General features: G+C 40.5%; 1 long non-coding RNA gene across 1 annotated transcript; it reads right to left on the minus strand.

The window, feature by feature from the left end:
• Positions 1–2,072: 2,072 nt before the first annotated feature.
• Positions 2,073–18,675, minus strand: LOC309665850. The gene is made up of 2 exons (XR_014266731.1): positions 7,641–18,675; positions 2,073–6,876 (listed from the first exon to the last, which is right to left on the minus strand). It is a non-coding gene; the product is annotated as an uncharacterized lncRNA (long non-coding RNA).
• Between the last annotated feature and the right edge of the window lie 7,368 nt (positions 18,676–26,043).

Below are 26,043 nucleotides of genomic sequence, written 5' to 3' on the forward strand. Positions count from 1 at the left end.
ACCCCTACGTGCTTGGAAGATTATATTTTTGCCTCGGAAAAACACACTCAAACACAACCCAAAATATGAAAAACATTTCCTTAAGGCATGAATTGCTAACTAGGGTCCACGGATGCTTAGGGATCTGCGAACTGGCCTTAGAACTCCCTCAAATGGAAAGCTAAATTTTGGGTAGCAGTTGTGGGGCTCTTTAACTTCTTGAAAATCAAGTTTTGAAAAAAGTTTGTGACCACCACCCACAGATAAAGGGAAAAAAATCATTAAGAAACCATAAGTTGAAATTTACACCAAGAGCTCCGAAGCCTTATGTTGGGCCTGAATAGACGAAATCTGAGAAGCTGGTATAATTAGCAAAGAACTAGCCACGAGTTTTCGCTTGCTTTAACGCAACATATGAAAACAAGCGATACTGAAATCCTTTAATAACCATGCCATTGTGATAAACTCAAGAGAACTCGGGGAACTGGCAAACGGCTACCTGGTGTTAATATTAATGCGTTTTTAAGCCAGAATATTTCAATGACTCCATTTTCCCTCTAAACTTCAAGGCAACCCAAGATCTCTTAATATTGTCATTACCACGGCCGACAGAGGGAACCCGATCCGATGTGGTTCTAAAACAAAATGGGTTATTAACCGTGTTTGTTTTCACTTTGATCCATAGGAAATGGGTCCTGCGCCCTGTGACCCATTAAACTAATAAGATTATACACATCAGCAGAGCGAGGTTCTAATTGTTTCCATCTGTCCCACATCTTTGCATTTTAAAAATTGATGAAAATGGAACTTGAGTTACAAAAAAGAAAATATATTGAGAGCGAAAGAGTGACAAAGCTGAGCCAGTCGGACCACACATGAAATCAATTTCCGAGAAAAAAAAGTAGGTGTATATGGTGTGGCGCTTTTGAGGAAAAAAAAATGCGGCAATCATTTAATTGTTCGGTGAGAGGCAAGCGTGTTTCCAGAAGCTAACGCTTGAGAAAACCAGCCAATCAGAAGCGTTTCCGGGGGGGGGGGACACGCTACACTTCCCCGCCCCTTCATGAATATTTAAATGATAGAGTTCTAGATTTCTTATTTAAATATTCAAGAAAATGTGCCTCACAGGCTCCTCTTTCATTGGGTTGCTCCCAACTAGGTGGGGCAAGAGGGAGGAGACGCGTTTGCCAGGCGCTTTCATTTGCTTAGACTGCCCTCCTTTACGTCGTCGTACTGTTAAGCCAATCCGTGAAGTTCACTTTGACAACTCCTCCGCCCCTCCTTCCTCCGCTCGTAGCCAGCCTTAGCCAATAGAGTGGCTGCATGTAAATAAAAGACCGCGAGCGTTCTTCGCTCCTCCTGCTTCCCCGCCTCTTCCCGGGGCGGGGAGAACTAAACTGGGTGGGAGGGGCGATTTAGGGCGGGGCGGAGGGAGGGGATGAGGAAGAGGCGGGGAGAGCCGTAACACGTGGGGCTGCATTTACCTCTTTGCTTCCGCCCCCGCGGCTCCACCTCTTGCGGGGCGGGATGCCGTTTGGTCATTGGCTGGGTTGATGAAGGCAGCACGGGCTTATTTTGCATAAAGGGTGGGAAGGGGGGGGCATCCGGAATTCTCGCTGTAACTCGAGAACGGGTGCCCTGCCCCTCTTCCCGGGGGGTGTGGGCGGGTCGGGGGTGGATCCTGAACAGCCTCGCCCAGCTTTCCGCCAAGAGCTTAGAAAAACAAACGGTTTTCTGAAAAGATTCGTTTTAATTCACCCTTTAAAGGAAATTACATATTTCTAAATGGGTCTTTTCGTTAATTTTACAAGTCATCCAGGGGTGTACCATGAAATAAGTAGACATTACCAATACGTCCGAAAATTTCCTTTGAATTTGCGTAAGGTCCGCGGCTCCCCGTGGTCTTTAGTGAGGGGGAAAATTTTTTTGTGATAAATTACTCTTTCACTAGAATTCATTTTTGTCTTTACTATGAATTACCTGCCTCCCTAATTTTCCACTAGTGGAGCTAGAGAAAGCCGAGTTGAAGTGTGTAAAAAGCCAAGAAGGGGTGGAAAATTCTTGCAGGGTAAGCGTTCGTGAATTGCTTGTGAATGATGCAAGTGTTAAAATTGTTTCCAACAGTAATATACCCCAGGGATACTTGGTTGACATTTTTTAAATAAGAGAATTATTCGTGTGATTTATTTGTTTTGGGGTTGTGTTTTTTTATTTTACGAAAATTTCCCTTCTGTTTTATGTCCAACTGAACATAGACTAACCTTTTGAGGACTCATGAAAAAAGATGTCAGGTGGCAAATAATTGGAAGAGCAAAGGACGAACACGGATTCCAGGAAACTGAGTTTTTTAAATACCATCTGTGCGTTTGTATTGGATAACATTTCTACATCTATCAGAAAAGTATTGGGTTGGCCAAAAAGTTCGTTCGGGTTTTCCGTAACGGCGAAAAGCCGAACGAACTTTTTGGCCAACCCAAATAATTACCATAGTTTGTTGCAAATTAAAATTTGGGAGTGTTTGTTCCTTGATTTAGATTACTCTCAGGCCATTTCATAAAGTAAAGACGGAAGAAAGGGCTGCTTTCTTTCGGCGGGCTCGCGGGGCTTTATTTAAGCAGAAATTAAAATTTATAGCAATAACGAATATATAGCATCCCGTCCCTAAATTCTGTGTGGATCTCCGTACTAGAGGACAAATGACACGTTTGATTTCTCCAATTCGTAATCCTCCAGCGCAGAAATAGAAGAGGTTTCCAAGTACTACATTAGTAAAATCCTGAGCGATCTCTAAACGGAGAATAATGGTTCCAGGAAAATTAAGATCAAGGGGAAAGGAAAAGTTTTCTTGATAGGTCAATGTGGTCTAATTTGTTTCTTTGAAACACTTTTTGACATGTAATAAAAGTAGAAAACTTTGCTTACTTACTGCCTTCCTGGAGTTCTATCAATGTGTTGATTACATTTAACTCAACTCATACTTAATTTTGTAGTCTTAAAAGTAAATGGCTTGAAACATTATTTTATGCCTCCTTCCTGAAATTATATTCAGAAATATTATTCCATTGCTAATGGGTGATTTAATGTTACAATACATGTTAATAACTATGATATTCCAAGCAATAAAATAATGCAAATCCATCTTTAAGCCAAGAAACATTACGTCAGTTGATAATTTGTTAAAATTGTTACTTGAAATTGAAATCCAAGTAAGATAGACAAATTAAACATTAGCAGTTTTATACACTCAATTCTTAGTAATTATAAGTGGCTAATTTTACAATCTAATGGCAAAAATATTATATGCTCAGGTTTATCAGTTTTAGGAGTTAGCTCCATATGACTGTATTGGTTCTGTTTTAATAAGCTTTGGAATGATAAATAAAATACCAATTTAACAAATCTAAATGAAAATTTATTTACTCCAAGTTATCAAATTGTTTTTTCTTTCTTTCTTTCTTTCTTTTTTAATGAATAAGGCTTTTCTATAGTTCTGAAGAAACATATGTTCCTGAAATGAATCTGAGAAATACTTAAAGGCATAAGGGGGAAAAAACCCTCAAAATGTACACATATTCTCACAATCAAGAATTAAACATTAAACATTTTCCTGTATTTCCTTTCTAACTTTCGCTATGTATAAGTACTAGGATTGTTCTTTTGTTTTGTTTTGTTACAAAATTCAGATTGGATTCTATATTAAGAACTCACTGTTCAGAGTTCAGATTTATACTGCTCTTATTTTCTGCTTGAACTGTAATTTAACTTTGTAAGAATTTATAGTTTTATTACATTCATATTTTTTAAACTTGATTCATTATAAAGAAATATGTTAATAAAATAACCATTTGAACCTACCAAAAAATAGAAATAAAGTATAATGATGTGTTCATAAATAATCCCACTGTCACTTGTTAGAATTTTTTTAAAAACACAGTATTATCATTTTTAAACACAGTTAATGGGACCTTTGGGTTAAAAACAAAACAGTACCCCTTAAATTAATTTACCTTTTTGCAGACCTTTAAAAGTTGCATTTTCATATTCTAATCTAGCAAAGGCTAATTTGAGTGTTCTTTATGTTTCGCTTATCTTCTGCAACATATACTAGCAATTCCAATACTGTTCATATAAATATTTTCTCTGAGTTTTACAAAAATTCTTCTTCCCTACACTTTCTACTCCTCTTAAGATGTATTTGTTGATTATTCCTGTTTTAAATCCTGTAAGAATGCATAATCACGGCAAACCAACACATTAAAGACATTAGTCTGTTTTCAAATTGCAAAAATTTCCCTTTAGTCCAATTATGTTTTACTAACAGCATCTGCTTCCAATCTATTTGCACTTTTAGAAATACTGATTTTTATTAATAGCACCTGAAAACACCAGCAAGCCACAAAGGACATGTAATTAAGAATATCATCAGGCAAGTATTTAACCAGATGCATGATTAAGCTATGACTAAGCCACTACATTAAGCAAAAGTTCGTATCTCACCATTTCATTTTACAGTCTCTAATGCTATTTACTTCTTCCCCATCTTGATGTTATGATTCCAGTAACAAAGCAAATAACCCTGTTAATCATTAAATCATAAACTCATAACAATAGAGTCTTTATAATATATCACATATCCTGTAAGTTTCTAAGCCAAATCATTTCATTGTGGCAGCAGAAGTTTGCAAAGAGAAATCCGTTTTTGCATCTTGGTTCCCTTCAACTTACGGTAATATCCAACTCTAACATATTCAAACAAGAGTTCCAATGATAGATTTGAACCCTTTTCTAAACTAAACTGCCAACTGCAAGAAAGTTTAAATCTGTGTCCCTTGCTATTTTGTTTTATTTAAATGTATGAAGTACATGAAGTGGATAATTTCCTTAATTTTCCAGGATGGTTTTATAAGAAAAAGACAAGGAAATTGATATACTTCATAAAAGAGCAACAGTTAAAGCCACTCTTTTTTATGGATGCAAGAATCCAAGAACTGAATAAGAATATACAGTGACATTTTAGAAACTCTCTAAATAAGAACTGATTGACCAATTACATGCTCACAGCTGGAAGGTGCTTGCTTCACATACATTTGAAAAGACTGCATTTGACTTTGTGGGTAAACACCATCCACAAGAAAGAAAATTAAGAACATAGGGGTGTTTGTTTTCTTAGTCTCAGGTTTCTTTCATCATGAGTGTGTTTTTAAATATTTTAACAGCATGAATTCATCATTGAAGATGGGTGTGTGTGTGTGTATGAAAATTTTTCTTTCATGGAAACAAGAAGTGTTTTGTGCCCAAAGTGCCATAATTAAGTAATGAAAACAGATGCTTGAAAAAATGAGTGGCTTTACTAATAATTACCCTATTTAAGGATCCCATATTCTATGGCCATTTCTAAAAAGTGGTGAAGCGATTATAAAATAATTTAACTTTCATTTGCTATAAAAATGCAATATATAGAATAAAAACAAAATAGTGCCAGAATACCAACTTTCCATGGAAAGACAAAATTTATCTGAAGAGAGAAAGAAACATACGGTCTATTTCTAAAATGTAAAATGAACAATTTTTTCGTTTCCTTTTAAGCTTGGGTTATGTTGAAAATTGCCTCAATTTTCTCCCTTCACATCATAGAGGAGTTCAAACAGGATTTCTTTTTTTTTTTTTTTTTAAATATTTATTTATTTATTTGGTTGTGCCGGGTCTTAGTTGCGGCAGTCAAGTGAGGTTTCAAAGTAATATTCAGCCTCCCAAAACTAAGCAATCTTATTTATTTAAACTTGGTTGTGAAATGAATTTTGTATAGAAAAAAAAAAATCCAGGATCCCTGATGGATCAGCTTCTCGGTGATAGTGTTATTTGCACATTCTCATGATGGTGAACAACAGAATGCCAGGCAAAATTATACTTCTTTTTAAAATTGTGAAATAGTACTGTAACTTCTAGAGGTGGTAATGCTACATATTTTTGAGGGGAAAACTCCTGGAAAAATAAATGTATGTCATCACTACAGTTTTCTCCCTCTCTTTTTAGTTTATCTTCTGCAACATATGCAAAATGTCACTATTATTCATAAGAATATTTGAAGGGATATTCAAGGCACATGAATGGTATCTTGATGACCAAATTAAAGTATGAAGTTGGCAGACGACTTAATACATCTGGGGTCTGATTTTAAAAAGTCATCGATCATTGAAAATGACTATGTATGGGCTTATGCGTTTTCAAAACTGTATATATATATATATATATATATATATATATATATATATATATATATATAATATTATATTATATCATACATGTATAATAACATATGTGCATTGTAGAAAATTTTAAAAGCACAAAGAGGCAAGCAAGGTTCACCCCCAATCATAGAGAATCACTGCTCATATCACTGCTTTTCTGTGTATATATTTTCATTTCAAAAAATTAAACACTGCACATGCTATTTTGTAAACTGTTGAGTTTTTTATTACACTTAATAGGTAATGGAAATCTTCCCATGGTCTAGGATTCTTCTGCAACACTATTTGGATTAGCTGACAGGTCTACTTTCAATGATCATAACTGGATTTATTCAACACATTCCACATTGTGAGCCATTTAAGTTGCGTCGAATTTTCTGGCATCATGAAGAGAGCTGCAGCACACATGACATTACATCTTTGTCAGCAGCTGTGACTATTTTTGTAGGGTAATTCCTGTGAGAGACATGGCATATTTTCAGAGCTTTTTGTTCATTTCTTTTTCATTTTTTTTCTTTTCCTTCTCTTTTCTTCCTCTTTTTTTGGGTGTGTGTGTGTGTGAGTGTGTTTTGTTTTTGGTCTTCAGATTGATTGCTTGTTTTGTTTTGTTTTTTTATTTAAAAAGTGACCCATAAATACTCTCTCCTTCCTCTGAAAAATCAAAACATTAAAAGTTTAAAAAGGCTAAAGTTCCCATAGAACAGCTTCTTCCTCCTCAGTTTGGTGTGTAGCTTTTTATTTCTTTTTTGTATCCATTTACAGATAACATACATGTACATATAGAAAATATATCACACTGCTGTATAGTCTTAAATACGATTACAATAATTCGAATTGCACTCATTCTCAGTGATGATCATACATCACTTAAGAGAAGAGAGGGAGAGAAATTAAAAGCTTGGTAATCAGGTAAAATGAAAATATAAGCTAAGTTAAAGAAGATAATGACTTCCTTATTTCCTTTCCACGACTGGAGAAGGCAGCTTAGAGTTTTTTAAAAAGTAGTGATCCTTTCTTTACCTAGTGCCAAGTCAGCCCACAGTTTATTCAACCCACAAAGGTGACGAGAAGGCCCTTGGACTGCCAAGCAGAGTCATTCCTAGTCTGGAATCAAATCCCTAGCCGTCCTAGCGTGCAGTTGTGTATTCTGGTTGGCACCATCCAATATTACCTTAGGAAATGCCCAAACGATCTGTAGAAAATGAACACCAAGCCTGGACTTTGCTGTCTTAATAAGCAATTTTAGAACTAAGTAGAACAGAATTCCCTCAGTAAGTACCAATAGTGCTCAGAAAGTAGGAGTGACAGAAGTGAATTTTGAGTCTTCCACTCCCTTATTCCTAGTTTCGGGGAAGGCAGAGGGAGATCCGGGAGCGCGGGGCTTCTAGCGGAATGGAAGAAGGCCTCTGTTACCTTCTTAGTGAAGCGGATGCTGCAGCTGAAGGGCTCAGGAAGGAGGGCTTAGCACGTTGAAGTGCTTCTTGCAGGTATAACGCGATCCCCTGAGCAAGGTCGCCTTCCCGGCGCTCCCTGCCCCACTGAGCCACACATTCCCGACGCGAAGCCAGGGGAGGCAGATAAGTATGAGGACAGTGCAGGATACAGCTGTGTCATAGCGGTGCCACCTCATTCTCCTTCCTCCTGACCTTTACGCAAAGATGAGTCTCCAGCTTCCTTCCTTCCATTGTGAGATCCTCCATTATCCCCAGCGGGATCACTCTTTCCTACCATAAGGGAGGGGTGTAGCGGAGGCAAGGGGGCGGGGGCGATAATGACGATAAAGAAGAGGGGCAGAGGAAGAGCTATGTAAATAATAAGAATAATCTATAATTCCATTCATTTTTGTTTCTCCTCGAAATTTCTCCCAGTATATAAATCAACAAAACTGAACTGACTTAAAAACAGTGGAACTTAGGAATTGACCAATTACTCCTTTCTCTTTTTTGAGTGTCAAACTGTTGCTAAAACGCCATGAAAACAAACTTCCTGTCAGTAAAGGCACAGGCTTTAAACTTATGGAAAATACTTTAGAGCCATACTAGACATCAAATAACTGCTACAAAACATTCTGATACATCAAGCCTGGAAGTATCAGAAACAGATGGGCTCACTTCCTCTCTGTATTTCACACCAACTCCAAAAAAGTTAAGGAAGAGCCTTAAAAAAAAAAAAAAGCTTTTCCATTTGCTCATCCTATGTTGGAAAATTTTGAGAACACTCAACCCATTCTAATTATATGGTTTTATTGCACTGGGAAATTAATTATTATTGCTCCATTAGAGGTGCTGACAAACATTTGATCTTTCAGAAACGCCCGGCTTTTCTTTATGTAGTCTCTTTGCAAAGGCATCAAGTCTTTCAGAAAAAGAAATCCCGTAGAACTCTAAGGTTCTGGCATCAGAGTTGGTGCCGTATTGTCCACAAGCAAACTGAATCTTTGCACATGCATCCTTCTTGAGGTTTACCTTCAGAGCACAGAAGAAGGGAGATATTTATTGTCTCTCTAATTAATATGAGCAAAAGTAGTCTCTCCTCAATTTAAGCCACCCAGATTTTTCTAATTTTTTTCAATTTCTTGCATTAACTAGATATTCTCTAAACCTTCATTTCTTTCTGAACTATAGAAAAATCTAGGAACAATGAGTATCTCTTCACGTGTGTCTATCTATTTAAATGTCTGTGTGTCCGAGTGTATGAATTGCTAATATCCAAGTGCCTGGAGTAGTAAAGTAGTTCCTACATCCATGTGCAAATATAGTGAAATTCTAGACCGAGGAGATTGCATTTGTGAGAAATATTTATTCTTAAAGAGCTCCCCCTGTCATTGCCTGTTGCCAGCTTTAATTGATCATTCTGTTCTTTTTTTCTGGTAAAACCCATCAAGAGTAGGATCAAAGATGGAGACCCCAAACTTAAACCAGCTCCTTCCTTCCATCTTCTGTTTATTAAATCAAGAGTTAAGACCGGGTGTATTCAATTACTCCTTTGAAGACCACATCTTTGTTTTGAAACGCAGATCCCTACAAGCAGCATAACTCGAGCATCTGTTCATCTGAACAGTCCAGAAACGTGCCCAGCTTGTGCCAACTTCTAGTTTCAAACACAATCTGGAGTGTAGACCCTAGAGCCAGACTGATTTGCTGCTGGCTCGGCCACTGGCCACCGATGTGACTCTGGGCCAGCTGTACAGCTTTTTATGTCTCTATTTCCTTCATCAGTACAAAGAGAATAATCCAATATCCACAGCCTCCGGGAACTGGGGTGAAAATTACATTAATATTCATAAAGCTCTTAGTGCCTGACACATAGCAAGCAATCAAAAGATTATTTTTTCCTAAGACTACAAGTTTTAGGTAGCCTATTTGACTAAAAAAACTAGAAATTCGCTTTGCCTAGAAAACAGGATATTTAGGCCTCTCTAGGAGTTCTCACAAAGGAAATTGGGTCCATATATTGTGGTTAAGTCGGTGTTCCCTGGGGAAATGAGGGCCAGGGGCTTCTTATTCTTCCATCTTGCTGATGTCACTCACCGTATTTAGGCCTGTTTACATGCTTTCTTTTCTCTTTCTTTGTTTCTTCTTTTTTTCTTTTTCTTTCTTCTTTTTTTTTTTTTTTTGCATAGGATTAGTGCCATGCCCATAACAGGCACCCAATAAATAACTTTATAATAAATGCATGCAGAAAGAATGGACAATGACTTCTTTTTTAATAATGGAGGGGATGGAAGGGGGTCGTGCATGTGAAGAGTTGAGGCATAAGTAAGTACCTCCCTTAGCACCTGCAGGAGGGTGGGATCATCGCCAAGGACAGAAACTGAGAACTCTGAGTCCAGTGACCAAGGAAGTTAGGTCCTAATGACAGAGCCAGTGGCAGCTGACAGAAGCAGAGACAGTTAACCTAAGCGGAAACAACCCCGAGAGTCAGGCAAGTTGTTCCTAAGCTTTGACTCCCCAACAAATTGTGTAAGATCTGCGAGGCTTAATACCCCCTCTGGTGACAATGGGGATAAGAGAGTAGGACTGTCCTCTCAGGGTCCTGAGCCCCACTCTCTACTCCGCTGGGCAAGTCTTGTACCTCCTGAACCTCAGTTACTTCTCTCTAAGAGGAGGATGCTATGGCAGCAGCAAACGAGTACGTCAGTGAAAGTGCTACGTAATCTACATAAAGCAGAATTAAAAAGAAAGTTAAAGGTACGATCACATCTGAATTAGAAGAGAAATGAGGGTTAGCCCTAAGGAAGATGTTCCTAAGAATCTATGACATCACACCAGAGCAGTTTTTGAAAGGAGATGGGGGGATCTCTATTTGGGAGGAACTTGAAGGGAAGGAGAGGAGGGAACATCTGTGGGGAGGGGGAGTGTGTAAAGGGTCCCTGGCGGTGTTTTTGGTTCTCAGATTCCATAATTATACGGCCTCTAAGAACATGCACAGTGATGCCCAGAGACAGTCGTGACTGAGGAGGTGCCACCTCTCCTGTGGCGTCCAGAGGCGCAAGCCAGCACGGCCCACAGGTGCGCTGGGATGTGAGAGAGGATGGCATCTGGAAGAAACAGAAAAGCTGCAGACCTGCTGGGTTGGCAAGATCTTGTCTGATGGGTGATCTCTTTCGAGAGAGAGCAGCCTACCCCTGTGCCATCTCATTTTTAAATACTGCCAACCAGGTTTTGTAGGGCCGGAAGCTCAAACAATTTGGGGGCCCCTCTTTGAGGGAAAGATCAGGAAATTACCAAAAAATAAAGTCAAAATGAAGTACAGGGTCTTGAAAAGGGCCTGTGCAGATGAGGGTCCTGAGGTCTGAGCTTCGTTAGCTACCAGGTAAATCATCCTGCCTACAACCATGTCATTATCTTTGCTCTACAGACAGGGAAATGGAGGTTCAGAGAAAGGAAAAAACTTGTCCCAGGGCGTGCAGCTCATGAGTGGCCCGGGCTGGAACCAGCTCCCAGTCACCCTTGTTTGTGTGACACCACGGCCCGGCTTAGAATTAGGGTGGAGTCTCTGTTCTCACCTCTGTAAACACAGATCACTGGGGCTTCTACTTTAGGGAGAATGTTTGCTCCTGACTGGAGAGCGTAGCTAAATGTTGAACATTCTCATGCGTGAGGCTTCCAGAAAATCTAGAGGTTTGCCAGGCCCTGGACACTTGGAGGTTTGATTATGGGAGCCGTAAGTGGGGACAACTGACAACACTGATGATCTGTGTTAATAAGAAACAATGTTTATGGCTATGATAACAGATATAAGCTCTAGTGTCTATAGCAGAAGTCAAAAGCATGGTCACAAGAGTGATCCAAGAAAGATAAAGATACTAGAGATCTGGTCCAGCGCCATCTTTCTCCAACTAAAGATGAAAACTGAAGCCCAGAGAGGGTAAGTCACTCACTGAAGGTCACACAGCTTCCAGTGGCATAGTTGGAACTAAGAATCTGCTCCTGTAGTTCCAGTTCTTCATTGCCAATGTTATCATTGGGGGTTCTAATTCCACAAAGCATTCTATATTTACTTCCTAAACAAGGACAGTAATGGTGGTTTCAAGAGTTGAACAATTAACCTCAATGATAAACAAAACAGTACCCATGTATTTTTTTTTCATCCTACAAGATGCTTGGAAAAATCTTCAATCATGATCCTTGCAAAAAGAAAGAATTTTCCACAACTTTTACATTTGGCTATTTATTTATTTATTTTTAAATATATTTTATTTATTTATTTTTGGCTGCGTTTGGTCTTCGTTGCTGCACGCGGGCTTTCTCTAGTTGTGATGAGCGGGGGCTACTCTTCATTGTAGTGCGCGGGCTTCTCATTGCAGTGGCTTCTCTTGTTTGCAGAGCACGGGCTCTAGGCGCACGGGCTTCAGTAATTGTGGCATGTGGGCTTAGTAGTTGTGGCTCGCAGGCTCTAGAGCACAGGCTCAGTAGTTGTGGCACACGGGCTTAGTTGCTCTGCAGCATGTGGGATCTTCCCGGACCAGGGTTCTAACCCGTGTCACCTGCATTGGCAGGCGGATTCTTAACCACTGCGCCACCAGGGAAGCCCTTTAATTTTTTTTTAATTTTTATTTTTTTGCCTGTGTTGGGCCTTCATTACTGCACGCGGGCTTTCTCTAGTCGCAGCGAGCTGGAGCTACTCCTCGTTGTGGTGCGAGGGCTTCTCATTGCGGTGGCTTCTCTTGTTGTGGAGCACCGGCTCTAGGTGCATGGGCTCAGTAGTTGTGGCTTGCGGGCTCTAGAGCGCAGGCTCAGTAGTTGTGGCGCACGGGCTTAGTTGCTCTGCAGCATGTGGGATCTTCCCGGCTCAGGGCTCAAACCCATGTACCCTGCATTGGCAGGCGGATTCTTAACCACTCCGCCACCAGGGAAGTCCCCTGGATATTTAATTTTATTTCCTGGTGCTTTCTATAGTTGACTAAAGAGTTAGCCCAGTCGGGGGGTATTGGTGAAAAGAAAGTTACCATGTCCTTTTGCTTTGGTGTCAGTGAAGGATATATTTTCATGTCCTTTTTATTAACATTTACCAGATCACTGCCAATACAAGACTTAAGATGGTCCATCTTCAGTAAGCTGGCTACATCATTCCCATGATACCAAACCAAGAGATAACGTTTACTGGTGAGAAAGGTGATTATCCCTCTCATTTCCTAATCACCTCCTCTTTTTCCTACCCTGGCTACCTCCCAGGTTACTGAGAAAATGCTCAAGATAACCCTCTACAGCTGTGCTGTCCAATAGAACTTTTTGCAATGATGGAAATGTCCTATATAGATACTGTCCAGTATGGTAGCCGTTAGCCACATGTGGATGTGAAAATTGAAATGTGGTTATTGAGACTCAGGAACTACATTTTAAATTTCATTTTATTTTAATTATTTACATAGTCACATGTGGCTAGTGGCTATAATATTGGACAGTATAGATATAGAACATGTCCATCATCATAGGAAATTTTATGAGACAACAATGATCTAAAGGGTTTATCCCTGAGCAAGAGCCTTGGGAATCTGTCCCCTGTCTTACCCTGAGCTGGGCTTCATCTTTTGGGCTGAGCTGCAAGAGGGGTCTCCAAGAGGGCCTGGTGAAGGCTCCTGGGGCATCAGGAGGAAAGGAGTTGGGGCAGGGTGGGCTCACCTCATTGGTTCGTACACAGTAAAACCCTAGAATGTGTAACAGAGAAGGGACCTTAGTCCCTGCCCCTCTTCACAGATGAGAAAACTGCGGAGCAATGAATTAATGACTTGGCAAAAGTTAACACAACCAGTGAGTAATGGAGTCATTCTCCTAGTTCCCAAGCCAGTCCTCCTCCCTGGGTAGGTGACGGACCTGTTCTGAAAGCCAGGGAAAGTCATTCTTTCTTTCATTCTTTCAACAGACATGTATTTCGTGTTTCCTCTGTGCAAGGATTCTTGTGTGTAGGACGAACACAAAGGAGAGTTTGTGCCTCTCAGTGGAGGAAGAGGGGTGTCTATCAACTCATCTCAAAGGGCTGTACAGAGGACCAGATAGGTGACAGAGAATCCCAGTTTGCCCAGGACTGATCCAGTGTTAGCACTGAATGTTCCACTTCCCAAGAAGCACCTCAGTCCAGGGCAAATCAGGATAGTTGCTCACTCTAAGACTGATAATAACATCACTGATCTTCCTGAATCCAGATGAAGCAGAGAATTAAGACAATCACTAGCCTTGAGTGGGTGGCTCATGCCTTCACTTTATAGGTCTGGAGAAAAAGAAGTTTCCTGGGGTAATATTCTGGTATTTTCCCCTTCATCTGCATTCAATTGTTCTTCTCAACCAGCAACCTGCAAGCAGCCCTGCTTTTAAATGGACCATGCCTTCTTACACAACATTACGTCTTAAAACATACCTTTAAAAGACCATAACATGATTTTAAAACAGAGATATGGACTGATTAATCCACAATGTAGAACTGTATTCTGGAGGCTGAGACCAGCTATTACAAGGTGAAAGCATTTACACAGTCGTCAGTCATCTGTAACAAAACCCGCTTTAGTGGAGGTCTGGGGATTTCTAATGGCCTCTTTAAGAATGTCCTGTTTCCACTTGAGTCAGCCCTAGACAGAAGCATTATTCAGGTGCCCAATGAACACCTGGCTATGGCATCAATTATCCAAAGCCCCAGGATGAGGGAGACAGCAGAACATACCAGAAAGAGTCCAGGGTTAGGAGACAAGAATCTGGGTTCTAGTTTTAATTTTGCCGTTAACTAGCCTGTGTGACCTTGGGAAAGTCACTTGAAGTCTCTGAGCCTCAGTTGCCTAATCTGCAAAAGAGAGATTCCAATGCCTGCCCGACAGCAACAAATGTGAAAGGGCTTTGAAAAGTACAACATATTACACAATGACAAGATATATAGTGCAGGGCCTCTGATAGGTGAAGCTGACCTCTGAAAAATGTAACCGTAAGTGGAGATCAGGCACATTTACTGGGCTCTGCGATGAACCTTCACTTAAATCACCTGCCTCCCTGAAGGACAGGAAAGGAGACACATGAAGGCAGGAAAGCTACAGCACAAACAAGCACTAGTCCAGAGAGAATATAGCAAAGGTCTAGGGAAGTCAGAAAAGCCACATTGTCTCATTCTGGCGTGTTCTTCTGTGACAAAGACATAACCGCAAAGTGAGTCATTTAATACAAACCACCAGAACAATGGCAAGATCCCAAAAAGGCAGAAATATGCATAAGACACAAACTCTATTCATGTGTCTTTATGTATTGAGTCTCTAGCCTTGGAATGTACGTCAGTATATTTTTCTTGCCATTTCTGTTTGCGTAAAGGGCATCACAACAATTAGATCATCCTCATCTGAAGCCCAAATCGGACTCCTTTTCTTAAAATATTTTTTACTGATAGTCCCTAAGTATCAATAGTTGGCTTCTGCCACAATAATACTACATAATAAACAAACACCAAACCTCTGTGTCACACACCAATAAATATTTTTGCTCATGAGTCAAAGGGAAGTTTTGGTGGGGCTCATTTATGCACCTGTGGTCAGCCATGGGATGGGCAGACAGATGTGCTGACCTTGGCTGGGCCCTCATATATGTTTAGGGGTTGGCTGACAAATACAGAATAGAACCATCTGGGATCTCCTCACATGAGTTGACCAATAAAATACAGGACACCAAGTTCAACTAGAATTTCAGAGAAACAAAAAATATTTTTTTTAGTATAAGTATGTCCCAAATATCTGCTAAATCTGGTAACCCTACCCATGTGTCTCTTTTATTCCAATAGCAGGTGACCCTGGCATGTTCCCGCAGCGAGCTGGGGAAAGAACAGCAGAAGCACACACAGCTCCTTGGGCTCGGAACTGAAGCTTCACTGTGTTCCATTGGCCAAAGCAAGTCACAAGCCCAGCGCAGATTCAAGGACTGTAAAGTCATACTGAGAAAGACATAGATACAGAAAAGTTGAAAATTGGGACCATTTTGACAAACCATCTACCACGGTCCCCAATGGCAAAATCACTAGCCAAATACTTGGGTACAATACCCTACAAGAAAATGTACTCACATGGGACTTATCCCTTCTATTCAAATACAGAAGAGGAAGTGTTCAAGGCTGGCAACTACAGGGAAGAAGACCTGGGTTCTAGGCTGGCTTTGTAAATCATCTCCTTTGTTTCCTCGGGCAGAACACTTCTTCTCTGCGGCTCAGTTTCTTCATCTATAAAATGGTAAGCTTGCACTCATAGGACCTTGCAGTTCTAAGATTCGATATTCTTGAATATTTTAACTCAAGCAACTTGCCTTCTTCCATCATTTCCCTCCAGCAAACTCTTGCAGCCTCATTGACTTTATGACTGTATTAGCAATGCTATAACTTAAAACCACCCACCGTGGTCCTCACTGACTGCTCCTGCATTCAAAGCAAATTTAATCGCCAATACATATCCAATAAAAAAAAAAAGGAAAACTCTAGGCCAAGGGGACATCAGCTCCTGGCAAGGATCAAGCAAGCCTCTTGTATAAATAAGTCTGCTTTGCCTAATATTTCCCCCTCTTGATTTGAAGAGAGACAGTAACACTTTTTCTGTCATTGAATTAATTTGCTAGAAGTGGCTGTAATTTCTATATAAATCCTGGGATTGTTTCTAATTTACATGTTATATATGAATGTTTATGCATGTGGTGCCTGCCTAATGTTCTCCAGGGATCCTCTTGGAAACTGTATGAATCATGTAAACAAAATTAGACTGAAATAAAAAGAATGTATGATATTTTCTTCACTAGTACTAATTTTTTCTAAGTTTGGTTTTCTCCATAATGGTCTCCCTGCTGACTTTAATTATATTTATGGCACAATTATCTTGTGCTGGGCACATCCTCACATGCCGGCTGCTCATTTGGCATCTGTCTGTTTTGGGGCATGCCCTGCAGACAGAGGGGTGGTATGGCTTGTTTGCTACTTGTCCTTTTGGGGGCTGCTGAGGAGGGAGGGGCTAAAAGGTGTTATAGTGGCATTTACGTGGCTTTTCTCCCTTCCCCGTCCCACCTCCCCTCTATGTTATGAGGATGAATTCGGGTCATGGGCAAAACTGAAACCAGGTCCGGGGAACTTCCCTCTTTCTGTGGCCTCCGTAGAGTGCTATTTGAAGACCATTACTGCTGTTAATTAATGATTTGCCAGATGTCTGCACTAATTTTATAGCATTTATGTATGCACATGCTTTGTACTTTAGTCTGTTTTTCAGACTAAACCAAACACAATGAACATGAAATATGAATTCAAGTCTCTGATTTCTGTTTCCAGCAAGAGGCCTGCTTAGCTGAGATGGTTCTGCCTTGTGCAATCACAGGGAGGCTACGCTCACCTCGCAGGTTGGCGGGGATATGGCCTCCAAAGCTCTGCTTTGCTGGGCGGTCCCTTCAGGAACAGTTTCAAGAAGGGAGCAGGCTGTGCTCCTAGTCAGGGATAACTATCAGCTCAGTAGTCTGGTTGGCAAGGCCACACCTCTTCAGAAAGTTAAACCATTCCAGGTCTCCCGACTCTTTGTCAGAAGGAGGTGTCAACATCTCCTCGGGACTCCTTCCTTGTCATAATCTCATTCCTCTAAATAGTAAATACTGTGTTTGTGATTGTTTTGGACTAACTACTGGGGCTGATCCTTGCCACAGTTTATCCTAGAGACTGTCATTCTCAGGAATATGAGAAGTTTGCATTGGCTGATCTACAAGGTACCTCTAATCCTGGGATTCAGAATTCAGGAGTGTTTTGTCATGAGTAGCTTGGTTTCTATCATTTCTCTAGGCTAACCCACATCAGACCGGGTCATTCCCATCCAAGCATTTGACTATTCCCTTCCTGAAAAATCAAGGAAAATTATAGCCTACCTACAATAAAGTAGGGTACAGCAGAGTGGCTTGATTTTTGCAGAACCATTCAACAACAACAACGCCCAAAAACATTCTATTTTACACTATGACGTATAGAAGAAGACACAGCAGAAATGCGACATGGTCCTTAGGAAGAAGAGAGGGGCCACAAATGTTTATTAAGCACGTACTATGAGCCAGGCCTTGTGCTCTGTCTTGTTTCATCTTCGCAACAACACTGCATATATTATCATTTTGTAGATGATGAATCTGAGACTCAAAGAAGTTAAGTTATCTCTAGGGGAGAAGCAACACAACTGAAAAGAGCATATGACTCTTAAGTGCCAGGCCAGGCCATCCCTGCCAGAAATGGAGCAGAGGCTGAGAAGAGAGAAAGATGAGCAAAAGCTGGGATAGATGGTTTGGGGAAGCACACAGAAGACTTTGGTAAGAGCTGGATGGCTGTAGGTATAGAGAACATTCCAGAAGAGAATCTAAGTGATGAATGAACAGAACACATTCTCAGGGAGCAGTGAGAGCGCTGGCCTGTTTAAGGCCCAGGTTGGAGTGGGAAGAAGCTAGTGGGCTCCAAATTCCTCAGTCTAGACATTGGAAGTTGGCTCAATCTGGGCACATTCTGAGCTGTTCCAAGGGGTCAAAGAGGGAAGCATGGTGACCCAGTGGTCATATAGTCACAAGGGTCCTTCCACCTCTTGGGTGGTGCCCTTAATGTAGCCAGAGGACCCTTCTAAGCTTACAAAGGCAATTAAATTCAGCATATAAATGTATATGTAAAAACTACTACTTCTAAAAACAATTAGTAAAATGAGTACCCACAATGTGAGTATAAAAGTTGGACACCTTAGTATTCTGGATGCATGAGCGGATATGTATTTGATGATGGCATGAAACATAATCTAACATATCATTACCTTTTGGAAGTTTTCCCTATTTCTAGGTTTCTTTAGGACATTGCAATGAATTCTGATATTCTAATATCCTGCACTTACTGTGCTGTTTATTCATCTATCTTTATGAACATGAAGATTTTTGTAAAGGTGAGAAAGATACAAAGCAAATTTGGGGAGATTATAAGGCAGAAATGCTTCTTAAAAAGTTTTGGGACTTCCCTGGTGGTCCAGTGGTTAAGACTCCACGCTTCCACTGCAGGCGGCTGGGGTTCGATCCCTGGTCGGGGAACTAAGATCCCACATGCTGCATGGTGCAGCCAAAAATTTAAAAAAAAAAAAAAAAAAAAAGTTTTCTTCGTCAATACTGAATCAATTCAAGAAGAATTCAATCGACAAGGGCAAAGCTAGGTCACATATCCTGACTTCCTCATACCCACAGCTTAATAATCTAAAAATAAAAATCAATTCTTGTCTGAGGGTTGTGAAGGGCTCATAATTGCTTTAGAGTGAAGCTCAAAACGACTGTGCCTTCTCCCGCCTCCCATTTCTATATCATTTTTCAAGTCCAAGGCACTGTCAGTATTAGATTGCATGGTAACCAAGTAGGAAAACCTCTGTTTAAGATGAGATAATCTCATCATTACACTCTTTAGGAAAAAATGAGGCCCCTTTTTTAATGCTGCCTATAAAGGTGGCAGAGAAGTAATATGAACCAATTGTTGGTTAGAAATATTTTCCCTTAAAAAAAAATTGGTTCCTAATCATTTTCCTTCCTACTATCATGGTAGTATTTTGAATCAAGAACTTGCTTTGGTTTTTATAGAAAACTGGTTGCCCCCTTTCCAGGTACTGAATTTTCTTTCTCTTTAATCCCAAGATCCAGATGTGTTTGGAACTTTGTTACAGCATACACTTTAGCTGTGAGATGGCTGGGGTGAATTTCTGGTTTGTTTGCTTTATTAGATTTTGTGCCATTAAATAAAACCTTGGACTTCTAGAATGCTGATGAATTTCCCATCATAGTAGACATGCATTTGTATATGTGGATATTTGTAATAGGGACAGCTTTCTGTTTTTATTAGCACCTCCTTTTTTTGTTTTGTTTAAGTTTATTTTTATTTTATTGTGTTAAGAACATTTAATATGAGATTTACACTCAACACTTTTTTTTTATATATACTGCAATTTTATTTCAATCTCACAAACGAAGTTAGCACATAGGAAATTTAAATGAAACTGTTCAGTAAAAATAGCAGAGAACCAACTAATCTAAAAAGGAATTACACCTAAAGCATGAGGATTCAACATTCATTAGTGTTTCATCTTCATTTTTGATTGACACTTGATGTTTGCAGATTTTGAAACAAACTTTAAGATCATGGTAACTATTCTGAAGAGATTTCAGCACCAGCACTAAGATTTGCACATTCAGTTGGTATTAGCACCTTCTTACAGAAGTATTTAGCCTTCCAACCAGCCACAGTTTTTAAAAACCAGTTCCTGGAGTTTTCATAAAATTTTAAAGTGTCTATCAAAAGTCTTTTAACCGTAAAGATCAGCCATAAGATGGACATGGAAGAGTCCATTAAAATCTCATTATAGGAAGAGAAATTCCCTGCCACTTTTTCTTAATTCTACCCCACAGGAATGTAACTGCCCTTCTTCCCTCAGCCATATCTATATGGCTCCCTATTAGAAGACAAGGGCTGGCGTGGGAGGGGTCAGTGGAGACATGGTACACCGTCCTCAGCCTCAGCCTCGGTGAGGATACGTACATGCCGTGGTCGGCTGCATCCCATCCTTGCCACCCAACCCTGCTTCATGCGCTCTCCACCACCACAGCCTTGGAGAAGCAGAACATGCCTCCTGAGTCTCCCAAACCTTATTTTTAATCAAAATTTAGACATTTCCACAACCCGATTTCTTTTAGACCAAACCAACATTCTTTTAAGCCTGTTCTGTTCTGTGAGGCCAGCTAATTAGCCTGCCTGTACCAGAAGTACTCACTTTTTATTACCTTTAATAAAACAAAGCCAGGTTTGAGGAAGTGTTGGATGTCAGCTGTCTCCAAAACCTCAGGAAGGAAACCCCACCTTCCAAGCCCCCTCTTCCTCCCCAGTAAGATTTGTGGTCTGGTTAGAAGGACCATTTAGATGATGAAAGGAACCAGTGGACAGCCCCTGATGTATAACCAGTGTGATTTTTTTTTTAATATCCACCAAATTAATATTTTTATGTCTGTTCCCCCATCAGGTTGCTTCAGTTTGAATTTCAACGAGGGGAGCCTGCCAAGACCATGTAGTAAAATATGAACTGGATCATAAATCCCAGCAGGGGTGGGAGAATGTAAGACAGATTGCTAACACCTTAAAAAAAAAAAAACACCAACATTTAAACAAAAAAAGGCAGGAATTTGCTTTAAAGTGTCCCCGGCCCAGCAGGTAGCAGGAGAGACACAAGTGGTCAGAACGTGAAAGCTGCTTTGCCTTCCCTGTATCGCTTCTCCGCAGAATCCCAACTCAAAGAAAGCCATTCTGGCAGGTAAATCGGGCCCCATGGGCTTTCCCTCCAATGGCAGTGATGTTTCGCTGGGATGTGTGTTAGAGATAAAACAGAAATACTCTCAAATGAGCACCTTCCAGAAAGTCGAGTCTTTCTGCATCCCTCCCTCTGGAATGACCGTTCACACAGTTCATCAAAGTCTCCTTTCATGAGTGCCACGCCGAGGGAAATCAACACAGCTGGTAAGACGGAGTTCGAAGCTGTAAGAAGAAAGCCATGTGTTTCCTTCCTAAGACCAAAATCATTTCCCTACGAGGAATAAAGAGCTTTTACAAACTTTCTGGATGGATATGTCTTGGAGGGGGACAAGTTGATTACTCTCACACCCGCACGTGTACCAGAGGGAGAAACAGAAGCCCTGATTTGCTTGGTTTTGTAACAGGTTGACTACGCTGGAGCATATATGGAAAAGTAAACACCCTTATAACCTAGCTTATTATTACACTGATTTGGATAAACCACAGGTCAAATCATGTCGGCTGAAACATAACTGCTACCCACAGGAGAAGCCTGATATAGCTCAGTGGATAGCCCATAAAACAGACGCTAGTCCTGTCTGTTAACACCGGCATTGTAAAGGCGTCTCACTAATCCTCCTCGTGGGTAGCACTGAATCCTGGACGGCTGTTGTCTTTTCATTCTGTCACTTGCCTACCCCTGGGTCTTAGGACACACAATTTGATCACGGGAGCCAGATGACCTGCTCTCAGCAGCTGTAAGGTGTGACGTCCCCAGGGTCACAACTTCACCAGGAACTAAGTTTCACGGAAACCCACTTACAGACCAAATTGCCCTTTCTTGTCACACTTTGCCAAAAAAACCCTTCAGACCTTTGTTTTACCCACTCTGGGTTCAGAGGCAAAGTCATGGCTGAGACTTTCAGAAACCTTTTGAACAGGCAAAGGTGCAGCCCCGGAGAGGGACCAAACGGATGTGTAAAGAGACTCACACTAAATGCAAATGCACGGAGAAATCCAGAATCTGGTTTGATTTTTTGGTTCAAGGATATAAAGATTTTGAATTTGTCAGTATGGACATTTCATTGCAACCATAGAAGGAGAATTGTATATATAAATATGTATAAATATGTATATATATGTGTTATATATATATATATATATATGTATATACATATATGAGTAATGTTGAGTTTTTAGTTAGATAGCCTAAAACTTTAGCAAACTCACACAAGTCCCCACAAGTGAGACACAAGTCTCACACAAACCTAAAGTATGTGAAAAAGTTTTTTCTAGAAAGGACATTAGTAGGACAATTACTGAAATTTGGAAAAGGTCTGTTAAATCAGATATTAATACTGTAGCAATGTTGATTTCCTGGATTTAATACCTGCACTGTGGTTAAGTAAATGAATTTAGGAAGTACACACTGAGGCATTCAGGAATAACAGGCAGCATGTCTACAACTTCCAAACAATTCAGAAAAGAATTAACACAGAGAGACACACAGACACACACACAATGAGAAAGGAAACGGGGTAACTTACTAACATTTGAAGAATCTGAATTTACAGGAATTCTTGTTACTATCTTTGCAACTTTAATGTAGATCTGAAGTTATTTCAAAAGTAAAAGTTTCTTTTAAAAAAAGGCTTCCTATGTAGGCCCCCCAGAGTTACTGTCTCTTAGCCTTTTTAAATTTTTAAATTACTTATTTTTAACTGAGGTATAATTGACATAACATTATATTAGTTTCAGGTGTGCAACATAATGATTTGATATTTGTGTACATTGCCAAATGATCACCACAATAAGTCTAGTTAACATCCGTCATCGCACATAGTTACAAACTTTTTTGTGATGAAAACTTTTAAGATCTACTCAGTAACTTTCAAGTATGCAATATGGTATTGTTAACTATAGTCACCACACTGTACATTACATCCCTGGGACTTGTATTTGATGACTGAAGTTTATATCTTTTGACCACTTTCACCCATTTAACCCACTCCCCACCTCCCCACTCTCTTATTTAAAATAAAAGCCTGTAAACATAGTTTGAGAGACATTTAAAATAAACAAGATTACCGCTCAGTCATATAAAGTGTAAAGGGAAAAAAATAAAATAAAAGCCCAATAGAGTATATTTGTAAGTTTCTTTATTTGCTTCCCCATATCAATCTAAAAATGATTTGATGTAGGTTCTCACTAGTTTGGATATCATTTAGAACCCTTAATCTTGAAAAACAGAGGATGGGGAACTGGAGACAAGACTGGTAAAACTATCAGTTAAGAGAATGTCCAGAGAAGGGAGATTCTGGAAGAAGACCTGGATTCTCTAGGCCTATAGAGTTCCAAGCTATGGGACTTTTACCTCTATGTCTCTCAGTTTCCTCATCTTTAAAATGGGCATAAAGGCAGGGCTGTAATGAGGATCAGCTTAGGATGTTTTGTCTTGTGCAGGGCCTGTCACCTGCTCAATGACGGGTGTCTAGTCTCAGCTCTGCCACCTCTCCTGTCCTGTCTGGAGCATTGAGATGGCACCCATGGCATGTGGTAGGGGTCACAGATGGCCCCAAGTTTTCTGAGTGTTGGTGGAAGCCCAGTGGGAAAGGCAGTGATCACCTCTGCTTAGGCGCCTGGGGGATTGTCTTCACCCTCTAAGACAAGCCTTACCCTGTATCTCTTTCTTTGGTAATAGAAACATCCCAACTGCACTTCTTCCTGCTCACCAAACCCCATTTAGGCTGAACAAACACCTGCTGACATTTATTAGCCCAAACCTGTTTTTCAGAAACTTCTACTCACTTTGAGCTAAACATGTGGGGCTAAGTCCTGGACCAAAATGGACATTGTGCTTTCTTCTTTCTCTTTTTGACCAGAAACACCATTCTGCTGCCGTCAGAAACTGATGCACCTGAGTACAAAGCGTTTGTTCCCTGAACCCTTCAAACAAATGTGGCCCAGGTTCAACACAAGTACACACGCACGCACACACGTACACGCATCCTCGGCCCATAAAAGTCAACGACACCTCTGAATATCTGAAACCCACCACTCAGCAAACACTATCTCCTTCCTGGAACTTTCAGGGATGTAGACAACATCCTGTCATGGAACATGTGTGTAGCTTGAACTGCGATAAATCGAGGCCCTAATCTTGATGCACAACAGCATGGGCAGTAATGGGCACGAACATCTCAGCAGACAACACACATATAAATCACATTTATTTTCATAGCACATTTAAATAATGTTTTGGCTCTGGGGATTTTCCGCCAAGTAATGAAGCATCACCCAAAGAGAGTCTGCAACATTGCTCCTATCTGTAATGCCCCTCACAGCAGAGGAATAAAGCCTGTGATTTATATGGATGTCATCAGGGTGGTGTAAGGGCTTCCTTTCCTTTGCACAAAACATTGCTCTGCATCCGGATTAGAAATGAGATTTATCTGCAAAATAAACAAAGAACAGGCCCCGCATGCCCCGTTTTCCCCCTTCATCACACCAGATGAGATCTCAAACCATCACACGCACACACATGCATTCACTTAGCAGCATACGCCCAACCGCTACACAAACACATACAAAACACAGACACGTTTATTATGAGACAGAAGAGAGAACGATCTTGATAAAGATGATCATTTGTACCTTGAGGAAGGTTTGTTTATCAACTGTTCTAGCTCGTGGGCTTCCGCTGTCCCTCTGCAGTGCTGCCCTGCCCCTGTCTGCATGGGTGCCTGAGACCATCACACAGTAGAGAGAAGTCACATCTCTCCCACACATTGCAAGGTGGTAGTGCAATGCAAACTCAACTGCCACGTTCTACCGTCTTGTTCTGAGGGAAAATATGACCTCATTCTAACAAGATCTTCCTTTGGTTGGTCACATGGGCGGTTGCCTCTGGTTACTTAGGATGAATTGCAAACTGTTCTTTTGAAACCCACATGAATTCCTCCTTCCTGCCTACCTTCCTTCCTTCCTTTCTCTCTTTCTTTTTTTTTCTTCTTTTCTTCCTTCCTTTCTTTCCTTGGCAGCCATCTATTCTCTAGAGTTCGCCAGGACTCCATATATGCCTTAACTTAAAGCCATTGCCCACCTTGCTAAGTGTAGGTTGCTTTTGACAGTTACAGGGAAACATGTAAACCACATTTCAGGGAAGCATAATCTCGTGAAAACATGATTTATTGTACACGGATTTGCATACAAATCTACAGTTCATTCTGTGACCGCCAAAATAGTTCAACTCCATCCAGCAGACAATGAAACGAGAATAATAACTCACGCTGTTCTGGTGCTTTACAGTTAGCAAAATATGTCCGTATACTATGTTTTATTTTTACAGTTGGTCTTCACACAGACCTGGGTGACAGGGCAGTAGGCAGAGCTTATCCTACATGCTGTCCTTGCACTTGGACAAATCACTGCTGCTTCAAGGGCCCAAAGGTACTTTACTTTTCTGCCCCAGGTTCACGTGTTTCAGGATCATTGGAGAAACCAAAAGCAGAACGTCTCATACTTTAATACACAAAACCATTCCTTGGCTGGCCAAGAGTAGATAACGGATGGCTGGTGGCAGCCTTAAAGGCAGGGATGCTAAGCGACCAGTTTCACTTGAATCAACCAGGAGTCGAGGTCAGGATAGCTGGATGCCACCCAGATATTACTGAGAGTTATTTCCCAGAAAAACACATTCTCATATTTACCGATGTATATTCCATTTTCAAGCCAAAGGGTGAACTTTTCATTTGTGTGATCTGATTTTTGTGGGATGGAGAAAGATTATAAAGCTACTTTGTGCAAAGTTCCCTATGCCTTAGGTGAAGGTGAGTATATTTTCGTATTCTGGTCCAGGTCACAAGTTTAGTATAAAGAAACAAATTGCAAGCTCAGATCTCTCCCCACCCTTCGCGGTGGTCGTGTCAAAGAAAGTCCCCAGCATCCATATGTCTGGATGCAAATATATACTTTGCTTCTTGTCATCTTCGTCTCTCAAATTTGTTCTGAAGCTGCACCATAGCCATCCATATAGCAAGAGGAAATTTTTAAT

This window comes from Balaenoptera physalus (genome assembly GCF_965194825.1).
Source record: "Balaenoptera physalus genome assembly, chromosome: 8".
NCBI lineage: Eukaryota > Metazoa > Chordata > Mammalia > Artiodactyla > Balaenopteridae > Balaenoptera > Balaenoptera physalus.